This window comes from Penicilliopsis zonata, assembly GCF_001890105.1.
Source record: "Penicilliopsis zonata CBS 506.65 unplaced genomic scaffold ASPZOscaffold_48, whole genome shotgun sequence".
Taxonomy (NCBI): Eukaryota; Fungi; Ascomycota; class Eurotiomycetes; order Eurotiales; family Aspergillaceae; genus Penicilliopsis; species Penicilliopsis zonata.
Genome location: NW_019208949.1, coordinates 16,752 through 30,264, shown reverse-complemented (window position 1 = coordinate 30,264; position 13,513 = coordinate 16,752).

The window sequence follows — 13,513 nt, the reverse complement described above, 5'->3', positions numbered from 1 at the left end:
ATAAAGTAATTAAAAAATAAATCTTTATTTACTAATTATAGGCTCTTATTAGATAGAATCTATAAGTTATTTATTAATAACTAATTTATCTTAATAAGGCCCTAAAGGGAGGATTAGGACTTTATAGATAAAGTTCTAGTTAAATAAGAAAAGATATAATATTATAAATAAGTAATATTATAAACTTCTATGCAGCTATAAGTAGGATTACCTTAATAAAGTACTAAGATATCTACTTATTAATAATATAAGATCTCCTAACCCTAGTAGAGTAGTTATATAGAGTTTTTACTCTATATTAGAGATTAATTAATTCTATAGAGTTCTATCACCACCAGGTTGCTCAGCTTTTGATAAGCTAAGGGGAGGTATATAGATATCTTCTCTCTAACCTATGGTAGCAATAGAACAGAGATTTTTAGAGGAATTAGCTTTTGAATATCATAAGGTCATCTGGCAGTTTAGATGCCTTAGGCAGGTTATAGTAAATAGGGATACTATTCTTATTTTAATTTAATATAGGAAAGAGAGGAGAGATATTAAATATATTTTATAATATATCTCTCTCTTCTCTCCTTTTTTCTTTTTTAATTTAAAGAGTTTAGTATTAAAGCCACTAATTAATTAATTATTTACTCTAGGCTATTATATAATATTTAAATTATTAATTTTAATTATATTATTATATCTAACCACTAATTTATATTAATAATATAAATATAATAAGATTAAATAATAAGTCTTAAGTCTTATTTAGATATTATGAGATCCTTAAAAGAATTAAGGATATAATAATTAAAGATAGTTCTTTAAGCTTTATATAGATAATCTAGATATATTATAAAATATAATATTATATTTAATAATTAAGAGTAATAAATAATTAATAAATAAGAAGCTTTATATTAAAGCTAAGGCTATATTAGCCCTAAAAAATAATATATAGTTAACAAAATTTAGTTATAATTAAAGAAAATATGGACTAGACTTATAATTATAAAGAATAAATATATAAAGTTTATATTGACTCTTATATATAGTATTATTAATAATATTATCTTAATTAATAAAATTTTTAAATCTTATAATTTTTATAAATTTAAGTACTTTACTAAGATTATTATAATATTAAAAGATTTTATATTATTTATATATTTAGTTATATTAATAGAAAGCCTTATAAATATATAATATCTAGACTTTAAGATAATATAAAGAATCTCTATAATATAACTAATAATATCTTTAACTATTTAAAGACTATTTATAAGAATCTAAATTAAATTATTAACACTAAAGTATTATTTTATTATTTATTTTAAAAATAAGAGAAATTTTATAATTTTCTTTTTAATTTTATATATTTAATTATAAAGATAAAGATTAATAAATATAATCTTTAAAATAAATTTTATTATAAATTAAGCTATTATATATAAGAATCTATTATCTTTAAAATTAATAAAAATAAAACTTTTTAAGGAGTTTATTAAATATTACTTTAAAATAGTAAACTAATTAAAGATTATAAATAATAATATTAACTATATTAAAGATAAATAAGAAGAAATTATACTTATTAATTTAAATATAGATAATAAGATATTAATCTTTATTATTAAATATATTATTTTATAGAAGTTAAATACTTATAAACTCTTTTTATCTTTAACTTAATTTAATAATTTAAAAAAAATAATACTTATTTTATATATAACATAATAAAATTTAAGGCTAAGGCTTACTTTAAATAAAAAAGTATTAAATTAAAGCTTATAAAATTAAAAAAACTAAAGGCTAAAGAAGAATTTATAAAGCTAATAAAAGACTTAATTTAAAAAAAATCTTCTTAAATAAAATAAAGATTAATATAAGAGAATTAAATCTATTTAAATTAATTAAAGAACACTCCTTTATTATAATTCATTAATTATTATATAATAAATATAATATATTAATTATTATATTAGTAAATATAAAAGTAAAAAGAAATATCTTTATTAATATATAAAGAATAAAGAATATAACTTAATTCTTTAATATTCTTTTATACCCTTTATTAAAATTAATAAGTATTAAAGAATTTAATAGTTAATTTATAACCTTAATTATCTATACTATTATTTTATATTTATAAATAAATATATATTAATTCTTAAATAAACTAATATTTATTATTAACTTAAGATATTATAATATTATTATTAATAAAACCTAAATAATAAAATAAGATATTTAATTAAATTATTAAAATAACTAGCTTCTATAGCTAAAATAAAGCCTTATATTAAATAAAGAACTTTAGAAGAAATAATCTATAATATTACTAAAAATAATATTATAGTAAAAAATAAGGTAATAATAAAAAGAAATTCTAAAAGAATATAATTTAGTATAATAAAAAGTTAATAATAAAGATCAAAGTAAAATAATATTAATAAAGAAATTAAATATATTATTAATTATCTTAAATAAAGACTATTTATTATTATAATAACTTAATTAAAATAAAGTAGAAACTAAAGAAAAGTATTATTAATAAAAAAGATTAAGTCTAAAAAAAAGGGCTTTTTAAAATATAATAATTTAATAATACTTAATATTACTATTATTAAGGTGCTAGTATTTTATTAATATATAAAGAAGAAGAATTTAAAGATCTTTATTATTAATTTAATAAAGATTTAATAAATTATTAAGAAAAGATAATAAGATTAATAGACCTTCTAGATCTAAAAGGTAATACTTATTAATATAAAATAATTTAATAAGAACTTATTTTAATTTATTTTAAAAAAATATTATAATTTCTTAAATATCTTTTTTTTAAAAAAGTTAAATAATTAGTATACTACCTTATTAAAAGAGATATAATTATAGGATTTAATTAAAATCTAATATATCTGTAAAAAGAGCCTATTAAATATAGTCCTCTATATAAATAATCCCTTAAGAAACTAAAGGTAGCTTATTAATATATAATAAAGAGTCTAAATAAAGAATTTATCAGTTTTACTAATTTACCTTATACCTTACTTATCCTAATAATAAAAAAAATAGATAAAGATCTAGACTCTATAATTTTATATGGATTATTAAAAATTAAATTTAATTATAAAAAAGAATAAATATCTCTTACCTTTAATTTATAAACTACTTAAGTAATTAAATAAAGCCTAAATATTTATAAAGCTTAATATATAATAAAGATTTTATTATATATATCTAGATCTAGAGGCTAAAGATCTTATTACCTTTTAAACTTATTATAATATTTTTAAATATAAGATTATATCTTTTAGATTAAGAAATAGGTTTACTATTTTTAATAATTTATTAATAATATATTTATAAATTATTAAAATAAGTTTATAATACATATATAAATAATCTACTTATTTATAATAAAAATAAGATTAAATATTTAGAATTTATTAAAGAGGTTTTAAAATACTTATAGGAGATAAGATTATAAATAGGTATTAAAAAATATATGTTTCATATTTAAAGAATTAAGTATTTAAGATTTATTATTATTACTTAAGCAATTAAAGTAAATCTAATAAAAACTAATATAATCTATAATTAAAATTATTTAATAATAGGAAAATTAATATAATTATTTTTTGGATTCTATAATTTTTATTAAAGGTTTATTAAAAATTATAATTATATAATATAATTTAATATTACTAGCCTTAATTAAAAAAGATTTTTTATTTAATTAAATCAAGAATTATAAATAAGTATTTAGGAAGTTAAAATAATAATTAATAAAGATATTTATTTTAAATTATTATAAGCTAAAACTTCCTATTAAAATTAAAATAGGTATATTAAATAATATAGTAGTTAAGGTGCTATTATAAAGATTTAAAGAAGATAAACTTAAATATCTTATTATTTTTTTTTAAAAAAGTAATAATATTATTAAAATATAACTATACCTATAATAAGAAATTATTAGTAATTATTTAAGCCCTAAAAGAATAAAGAGTAGAGTTTAAAAGATTATAAAAAGATAAATATTTTAAAATATTCTTAAATTATAAAATATTAAAGTACTTTATAATAAAGTAGTAGTTATATATAATAAATATATTAATTAAAATTACTCTCTTAATTTTATCTTTTATTTATTATTAATTCAAAAAGAAAAATATATTAATAAATACCTTAATAAGAAAAAAGCTAAAGAAAAAGGAGAATTATTATCTTTAAATACTATTAGCTATAAAGATACTTAATAAATAGATCTAGATAAAAGTTAAACTTTTTAAAAATAAAGATTCTAAGTTATTAACTTATATAATATTAAATAATAAGAATTTAAATAACTTAATAATTAACTACTTAACTTTTAATAATAAAATATTCAATAAGTTATTAATACTAAATAAAAATAATATAAACTAATATATTAAAAATTATTTTATTTATTATTATTTGGAGAATCTTAAAGATTAAATATTAAGACTTTTTTAATCTTTACTTATTTTAAAATAATTAATATAAAAAAGGAAATAAAACTATTTATTAAATACATATATTAATATTAGAAAGCTTTTAATTCTATAATATTTAATAAAGATCTTTAATTTATTATTAAGTTTTAATAAGAGTTTTATTATATCTAGAGATAAAGTTAAATCATTAAGTAATATATTACTTAATAATTATATCTCTTTATTAATTACTACTAATTAAATTAGTTAACATTTTAATAATTATTTAATTATATAATTATTATCTTATCTTATAAGTTAATAAAAGTATTATTATTTTTAATAAATGAAGATTATTTATTAAAAGCCTTATTTAACTAAAGAGATTAAATCAAGAATAAAGACTTATCCTTAATATTAAGAATAAAAGTAAAATAATAAAAGATAAGAGAAAAAGACTAAATAGCTATAAAAAATAGAAAACTTTATAAAGAAGAAAATAAGAGAAGTCTAGAAATACTAAAGAATTTAGATAAATAAAGATAAAAAATAAATTAACTAAATAAAAGGTTAAATTATTAAATATTAGATTTTTTTATTAAAAAAAAAGAGAGTAATATTTTTTATTTAAAACTCTTAAACTTAATAAAGGTTTATTTAATTATATTTTTTAATAAATTATAAAGGATACTAAATAATTCTTTATTAAAGTAAATTATTAATTTATAAAAGCTCTTAATAATAAATAATTAAAAGAAATTAAAAGTTAAATAATATATAAATAATATATAGCTATTATAAGAGACTATAGTACTTAATTAATTAATTAAAATATAATCTAGATAATAAATAGTATTTAGTTAAAAATTTTATAAAAAGTTTAAATGTCTTAAAAAGGTTTTATAAAATATATTTTATTAAATTAAGTTTATTAAAAAGTCTTAAAAAATAGCTAATAGCTTAAGGGATAAATAAGGACTTAAAAAAGGATAATAATAATAAAATATTAATTAAAAGTTGTGAGCAGTGACCTCACACTACTTTAGGGATTTAAGTTAGATATTAGTATAACTGGGTAATAGTAAGGTCTAGAGATATAAGGAGTCTATAATAAGTTTAATAAATGAATAAGATAAAATACTTAAGGTCCTATTATTTATCTAAAGAGGGTTAATATATATCTTAACTTTAAATAAAATATTTAATAGGTGCCTAACTAATACTTAATATTAATTATTTATTATAGGGTATACTTAGTTGAATAAATTATAAGGTAGTATTAGTGCTAGTCTTATAATTATTCCCCCCCTTTAAGAGGCTTAGCCTTAAGCTATTATAAGAGTAAATAAAAAATAACTATTATTATAAGTAGACTTTAATTAAATATAATATAAATATAGTATTAGATATAAGAGTTTACTAATAAAGAAATAAAGAGTATAAGTAAAAGTTAAATATATTAAGGGGGGGGTATTTCTATAGTTAAGTAAATAAAATAAAGTCTATATTTACTTAATATTAAGATATAAATATTATTATTTTAATAATTTAATTTTTATTTCTTAGCTTCTTAATAAGGTCTTTTTATATATATATTCTCTTTTCTTAATAATAATAAGATATAAGGAGCTAATTAGATAAAGTAAATTTAATTTCTTTTTATCTATACTTTAGTAAGTTATTTTAATAAACTTTCTTTTATTTTACTAATTTCTTAATGATATATAATAATAACCTATAAGGTAAGTATTTACTTCTTATTAACTTATTATTTTTTAATAGTTTTAATATATATTAATTATTAATAATAAGAAGGTAATATCTTATTCTACCTCTTATTTAATTTCCTTAATTTTAGTATTATATTTATTTAGTAATAACTTAAAAAAGATAAATAATATTTTTTTAGTTTATCTAGCTTAAGAGACTACTCTTTTTAATAATAAAATTCTTAAAGAAATACTTTTAACTTATTATATTTAGCTTTTTAATAGCTTATTTAAGTTTATTTAAAGTAGCTATTTTACCTCTAGCCTAAAGCTAGTTAAGTTTAAGATAATTAAGGCTATTTAAGATATAAATATATATATAACTACTCTTATTTAGGGGGGTATATTTAATACTTTTAATTAGCTTTAATATATATATTATATTAATATTATAAATATAAAGTATTTTATTTAGTATATTTATTTTATATTAATTAATACTTAATATTTTTATTATATTATAAGTAATGCTACTTATATAGTAAATCATACTTAAGGTAATACTTTTAGCTAAAAAATATAATATCTATATAAAGTCTTTATTATATTTAATATTTTAAATATAATAGTAATAGTTACCTTTTAATTAGATATCTATACTTAAAAGACTAATATAAATACTTATTAATATTAACTTTAATTAATAGTAATAATAAGTTAGTCTTTTATTATTAATATAATTTTAATAGCTTTTATTTTAATAATATTTATCTTTATATTTTAACTACTTTTAATTATTTTATAAAATATTATAATAGTAGTTTAAGAGCTTATAATAATTATAAGTAAAATAAAGAATCTATTAAATAATAAATTATAAATAAAAGAATATAGACTTAATATTTCCTTAATATAAATAATTATTACTCTTATAGTAGTAGTTTCTTTAATTATAAGTAATTTTATTAAGATATTACTAATAAACTTTTAAACCTATAGAAAAAAAGAGGAAGATTTATACTAATAAATAAGTAAATTTTTATTTACTTAATATCTATAATATTTATCCCTTTTTATAAATCTTCTTTAATATTAAAAAGTTATAAATAAAAATAATTAACTAATTATAAAGACTTATATAAATATTATATATATAATTATTTATTTATAATATTAATTTATATTTTTAATAAAGGTTAATACTATAGTTATTGAATATCCTTTATAATATTTAAAATATTATAAGAATAATAATATTATTTAAAATATGGATTATATAAAGGCTTAACTATATATATTAATATTAATTATAGAAATAATAATAATAATAAGTTAATAAAGATATATATATAATATTTATAGGCACCCTAATCTTATAGGCTTTATATAAATAAATATTTATTATTATATTTAAAATATTATTAATTTCTATACTTTATTATAGGTAATTAAAGAGGCTATATAGTTAAAGAAACTAATTCTTATTATAAAGATTAAAAAGAAAGGTCTTATTTTATTCATATTAACCTATTTAATATAACAATTAAATAGTTTAATAATTATTACTTTTTTTATTTATAATAAAATCAATAAAAGATTAATAAAGATTAAATAGACAAGTAATTATAAAAATCCTATTAAAAATTTAATAAAGCCTCTAGACTAGATAAAGTATATTATATTGAAAGAACTAGTTAATCTTTAGAAAGTAGCTAGATTAATTAATCTATATTAAAAATAAATTAAATAAGGAATAATTAATTATTTATTAATAAATAATATCTTTTTCTATTATTATATACTTTAATTAATATTAAATAAAAAGGTTAACTAGTCTAGATAAGTATTTAATAATAAAAAGGGATCTATTAAAGGTATATACTTAATTAGGCCTAATATTACCTTATTTAACATAGCCATACTATATAACCACCCGCTTCATGTCTAAGCTGGTATAGCAATAGTAATCATGAGCCATCCCTTCCCTTCTAGGCCTATCTATATAGGCCAACGTCTTATATAGATATAAGCTATATTTAATATAAAGAAAATAATAATTATTTAATAACTTATTATATATTTTAATAATATTTTTATGTTTAAGAATAATATAGCCTTTAGGGCCTTAATAAATAATATATAAATATTAAGCTTCATAAATTATTAAATAAAAATAAGATTATAAGTAAGAATAAGTATAAGCTAAGCTTTAAGCTTAAGTTTACTATAATATATAAATATAATAATAATATTTTTGAATCCTTCTATATAAAAAACACCCCTATTTATTGTATAGATAGGTTTAATATATAATAATTATATTATATAATAATTATATTAAAATATTATTATAATAGATATACTATTTCTAATAATTAAATTATTAAGGCTAGACTTTTATTATTATAACTTTTTATATTTAATCATCTTATAGTAAAGTTTGTTAAAAGATAGTAAGATTATTAAATAAAATAGTTTTTAATTATAAGTATTATTTCTAAATAATATAGTCAATATTATATTAATATTTAGATTATTGATATTCTTTACTAATATTTCTATAAAATTATAAAATTATATAATATTAGTATTAACTCTTTATTTATATTATAGCCCCTAGATAAATATATCTATAAATTAATATATTATTTAGATAATTATTTATTAAATTGAATTAATTTAAGGTAGATATATTAGAGCTACTATTAGTAAGACTATATAAATACTATATATTTAAATAGCTATTTATAATATTATAATACTAATAGTAAATCTAACTATAAAGAGATTAACTAGTAACTTATTTATACTAATTATAATTTATATTATTAATATTTAAGTTATTTAATAATTAATTATATAATAATTATAATCTCTTTTAATTAGTATCTTATCTATAATGTATCCCACATATGAACCGCGCACACGGGCGAGCCGCGCAGGCTTATATACTATATAAAATATCAATATTATAACCATTAATATTACCATATTTATTATAATAATATATATTATATTATTCATTTACAATAGATAGATCTATATATAAATAATATAGTTTTAATCTTATTATATTCTTTATAAGACTTTTTTATAAGACTCTATTTTATAGCTATAATTTTATATAATCTCTCTTTAATAAAATATTAAAAAATCTTAAATGAGGATTAATTACCTTTTAAACTAGTACTATATATTTATCTATTATAATATCCTTAAATAATACTCTTTATGTGCTAAATATATTCTTTAGGCCTTTATTTTAAATAGACTAGTTAACTTCTCCTTTAAGCTTTAGGATAATTTTCAAGATCTTTAGATATAATAAGATTATATTCTCTAGATCTCTAGTTTCCAGTCTCTAGATATTTCTTATTGAGATCTTTAAGTGCTAGTATATAAGCTTTTCTAGGATTAAATTAATTATTATTATCCCATATATAACCTAAATTTATCTTTATTAACAGGAGGAGAAGGAGGAGGTAATAGTAAAGAAGTAATAATTTAAACTGTATTATTAATTATTATATTAAATAAGCTAATTTATTAATCTTTTAGTATTTAAATAATAGGATAATTATTATTATAATAATAATAAAGATAAAGATAAATAATATAGCTTATAAAGAGTAATATTAGGCTTATAACCTATTTAAGATAATATAACTTAATTTAATAATATTATCTAGGAGTATCTATAACTGTAATAGTAATACTAATTATATAGTAGGGCTAGGGCTATACCCTACTAATAGAACTAAATAATAATAGCTTATGATATTATAATTACTATTATTATAGAATATATACTTATTATTTATATTTTAATACTTAAATATTAAATTATTTTATAAGTTAATTATATAGCTTTATATTTTTTTATAACTTAATTTTCTAAATTATATTATTATTATTATTATTATTATTATTATTATTTAATCATAAATATTTAATATGTTTTATAATAAGTATTTAATTACTCTTTAATTAGTAATCTTATTTTTGATTTTATTATAATATTATAGAAAATACTTTTTAATTATATTATCCATATTTAAGTATTTATTAATAATGAATATCTTTAATCTTATTAATCTAAATAAGGAGTATATTCTTTATTTTATTTATAAAAAATAATAATTATAATATAAGATCTTATAAAGATTTTAATATAAAGATTAATAGTATTATAACTCTTAATAAGATCTTAAATGGATTCTTTACTTATTAAATAATTAAAATAATATATTTTAATTGGTTTTTTAAAGTTCTAAGAGGCCTAATAAATACCTAATTTTTAATACTTATTAGAATAATATAATAAAATTTATTTATATATCTAGAATAGGCTAATTATTAATTATCTTAATTATTTAATTAATATTTTTAATTAATATAGCTACTACTTATTACATAAATATGTAATTTGTTTTATCCCTATTATATAGATAAGTCTATTAATATTTTAATTTATTAAATAAATAAATATAGATTTTTAAATATATTTAGTCCTAAGGGAACTACCTACCTATATTACCAATATTATTTATTACTTTATAGATATTAATATTATTTAAATAATATTTTAAATAGATTTTTTATTTATTTAATATAATATACTTTATCTTTTAGAATAATATACTACTATATTAGCCTAGTAGGCCTAGAGAGAGAGGAGATAGCTAATAGTTACTATTACTACTATAGCTTAGATATAAAGTAGATGGTTATAAAGTATACCCACATTAAATAAGGTGACACCAAGCCCAATCAGGCATACACCTCTAACATATAATGTTAATAGCTTTAAATTACTAGATGAATGGATTTTTTTTCAGAATGGTGCACGGCTCAGCCGTGTGCGCGGCTCATATGTAGGATATGTTAATTATGTAATTCTATAATCAAGGCTATATTAACCTAATCTAGCACTACAATACTAAAATAACCATCTTATGTCTAATATTATATGTTGGCCTAGCAGGCCTGGAAAAGGGAAGAGATGGCTGATGGTTGCTATTACTGCTACAGCTCAGACGCGAAGCAGGTGATTATGCAGTATGGCCGCGCCAAATAAGGTGACACTAAGCCTAATTAGGCATACACCTCTAATACACCCCCCTATTGCTGAGCACCTATCTAGACTAGCTAACCTCTTATTTAATATTAATTAAAGTATATAACAGCAGAAAAAAAAGGGGGAATTATTTACTTATTAATTATTAATTATTCCTTATTTAATTTATTTTTAATATAGGTTAGCATCGCCACTTTCTAAAGATTAATTAGTTCTTTAAATATAATATACTTTACTTAATCTAAAGGCTTTATTAGGCCATTAGCAGGGTTTATATAACTACTTATTTATTTAATCTTAATTAGTCCCTTATTAATTATATTATAAATAAAAAAGTAATAATTATTAATCTATTTAGTTATTATATTAAAACTATTCTTCTTAAGAATATCTATAATATTAAATAAGTTAGTATAAATAAGAATAGGGCCTTTCTTTTTAATCTCTATAGTAATAGTCAATTTCTTTAGCTATATAGCCTCTTTAATTATCTATAATAGGGCACAAAATTTGGCGATGGTGCTCAATATAATAATAAATATTTATTTATATAAAGCTTATAAGATTAAGGCCCCTATAAATATTATAATATATACCTCTATTAACTTACTATTATTATTATCTATATAACTAGTATTAATATATATAGCTAGGCCTTTATATAGTCTATATCTTAAGGTGATACTATTATTCTTATAACACTTTAGATATTATAGGAGGTGTTTAATAGCTATAGTATTAGTCTCTATTAAAGATATAGATTAGTATTATAGATAAGTAACTATATATATAATATTTATATAAGTCTTTATAATTAGCTAATTGCCTTTATCTATAACTTTCTAATATTAAGAGAGATCTATAGGGGGGGATAAGTCCTTAAAGAGCTTTAAATACTATAAATTTATTAATATATTAGCTAATATATAGTCTAACATGCCTAATTCTAACAGCCACTATTTAATATAGGGTGCCTAGGAGATATAAACTATCTTATTAATATAATTATATATTAGGTGACATCCTAGAAATTTTAATAATTCACTAATAACTTTAAGAGAAAAGGCCTTATTTAACTAATTCTTAATACTATTAACTTCCTCTTTAGAGAATATAGTAATTATTATATTATTTATATATATTAGGATCATTACTAGGGTGTCTTATTTATAGATATAAATATAGAGGTCACTAATAATAGGTATAAACCTAAGCTCTCTAAGTTTCTAATTAATTATCTAGTTCTATAATATTACTAATTACTATAGGCTATATAATGCCTACTATAGGAGGTATACTTTACTATTCTAATTAAATTCTATTAAGAGTTATATAAAGATCTGTCTATTAGCTAATTTAGTGTTTAAATATACTATAATAAAGTTAATTTATTCTATAAATATATTAAGTATTATAATTACTAATAGCATAATCTTAGTTATAGTTTCTAATATAATAGGGGTATAGATCTTATTAAAATTACAGCCTTATTATTATTAATTACTATAAATAACCTAATAAGCTTTATATTTAATAATAAAGTTATTAATATTTATTTTAAATATAAAGATCTATTTACTAGAGATTAAGAATATACCTATAGACTTATTAATTATTATTTAGGTGCCTTTAGCCTTAAGCTTTATAACCTAATCTTTAGCAGCCTTTATTTAGAGGTCCTTTTAGAAGAATACTATAGCCTCTTTCTATAACTTAAGAAGTATAATATTATTTACTTTAAGTCTTAAAATTAATATTACTATAAAGCATCCCTCTAGGGGTTCCTTAAGAGATATTATAGATATAGACTTTATACTCTCTATAGGCTTATAGGCTTATTTAATATAAGCACTATATTAATTAGATGACACACCTTTATTAATTCTAGATAATATATAAGATATAATAAATATATTTAATTCCTTAAATTAAGTATAATTAATCATCTAAATAATATCTTATTAAATAAGATTAGGGGATAAAGGTGAATAGTAACTAAGAGGCCTTAAAGTTATAGTATATTAATTAATTAGCAGCAACTCTAGTTAAATACTTACTTTAGCTTTCTTTAATAACTTTAAGAATAAAAAAGAGATATCTTTAAAATTATAATCTTTAAATCCTCTATCCTATAGGTCCTACTTAATTATCTTTAGATATTTCTTATTATTATGCTAATATTAAATTTATTAAGCTTAGAGCTATAGATTATTTATCTTTTTCTTAAAGTCTTTAATTATTATATTTATCTACTTTATTATTATAGGTCTCTAGGGGGCTAA